Consider the following 2,055-nt stretch of genomic DNA (forward strand, 5'->3'; position numbering starts at 1 on the left):
ATTTTGCAGGGTCTTGAACGTTTGACTTTCCTTTACGAGGATGCATGCGGTTCGAACGTCATGCTTGAAAGTCAACTAAAAAAGGCCGAAGCCGCTATTGCAGACCAAGCAGCGATCGCCACCGCCAAATCAGAGCATTACGAGGCCAAATATAAGGCAATGGCCCAAGAGCAGCAGTCCACCATCCAAAAGGTCACCCAAGAAGCTCAAGCCAAGATTGACACCACCCAAGTCCAGCATGAGCAAGCTATGGCTTCGTACCGGGAGAGCCTCAAGAACTCTGTTGTCATTTCCCTTCTCCAGGCCAGACTGAAAATGGCTTATGAGGCGATGGCTTTGGGTTTTCAATGCCCCTCTTGGAACACCAAGGCCTGGGAGGCTAAACTGAAAGGTCTTGGGGGAAATCCCGTGGAGCCTCCTGCCAAATCTGTTGTGGAAGAACCTGCTATGATGCCTGATGCTAGTGCTTCAAAGGATGCCGGGGGTGATGCTGGAGAAAATGCTGGTGGAGAGGATGCTGTTGATGATTCTGAGAGGAATGCTGGAGGAAATGCTGCTGGTGAAGAAGGTGCTGCTCCTTGAAAGCAGCGAAGTGGGCAATGATGGATATTATTGGCAAGGCCGGAGCCCACTTTTTAAATTTCATGGTTGTGGTCTGTTTAAACAATTTACATTTCTGTCTTTGAACAATTTATATTCCCTGCGTTAGAACAATATGATGACCAAAGGTGGATAGGTCCTGGGTTTCAGGATGAAGCCCTTGGTCATCAGTTAGCATAATTTGTTTTGAATGATGCAATGGTTGGAGGTGGATGGGTCTCGTTTTGAGATGAAACCTTCAACCGTTGCGTAAATATGGTAAAAACTAACTGTGCTTTTGGCGGATGGGCCTCAGTTTAAGGTGAAACCAAAAGCACAACTTTTGTTATGTTAATAATATAACCCTGTTTAGACGTATTTGTTGTCTCCCTTTAAATTTTTACCATGCATTACTTAGTTCAGATTTCAGTTTTGTAAAACTGGTGTTATCATTTCTGTGAAGATATCCTGATCAATATACTCAGTGATATCCTACGCAGATTTTCATAAAGTAAGACTTATCAATAATTCAGACAAAGTTTTTCAAAATAGTTTATTCTTCAAAATCTCAACTAACTTAAATAAAGTTTTCAAAGGAGAAAGATAATTTACTTAGAATTTATAAACAAATCTAACTCTGATACTTAAACCCAAGTATCGTATCCCAAAGGTTCCAACCAAATATCCTGATTCATATCCAGAGAATTTATTTTGAGAATATATCCTAAAGATATATCCTGATCAGGATACTTAAATTTTAAACATGGTTTCAAAAGTTCAAACAAGTCATGTAAGATTCGCAAAGGAAAGATCATACCAGGAATATGGTGTAACCCTAGTACCGAACTTCAATCCTTCTTGCAACTCCTTCCACTAAGATGTCCCCAGTCTAGGTTCAAATTTGATTCTTTGAGCCTTACATAGTCATCTTAGGAGCAATGTCCCCTGTGCATGAACACTTAGAAAATTTTTGAATATCAGTTCCAACTGTTTAGACAATCCTTTGTGTTACAGGGATAAGACCCGAAAATATACTAGAGATAAATACTTAATATCCTGGGGAAAATCCCATAGGTATCCTGGGGAAAATCCCAAATTTTCATGCGCTACAGGCGGGAGTGTATAAACTCCAAGACATAGAAAGGTGATAACCTTTAAACCTTAGAGAGTATGTAAATACCCTTTCGTGAGAGAGGGTGATTGTCACGGCCCTCGGCCCCGGTTTGACCCGGTCCAGAGCCGTGGGGCAGGAAATCCTGTGGTATTTAATTTAGGTGACAGCGGAAGTCTTTAATACAGGATCTTTTAATACTAAAAAAATGCCCGTTTACTTTATTACATAATTTAGGGATAAACCCTGTTAATTTACATTAACATGATGTCACTGGGAAATCTTTATTTCTCAAAACATGTTTCTTTTATTCATTTATATTGAGCCACTTCTCTAAGCTTGTAGTGCTTCACGGCACTTTTTTT

This window comes from Helianthus annuus, chromosome 17 (genome assembly GCF_002127325.2).
Source record: "Helianthus annuus cultivar XRQ/B chromosome 17, HanXRQr2.0-SUNRISE, whole genome shotgun sequence".
NCBI classification, from domain to species: Eukaryota; Viridiplantae; Streptophyta; class Magnoliopsida; order Asterales; family Asteraceae; genus Helianthus; species Helianthus annuus.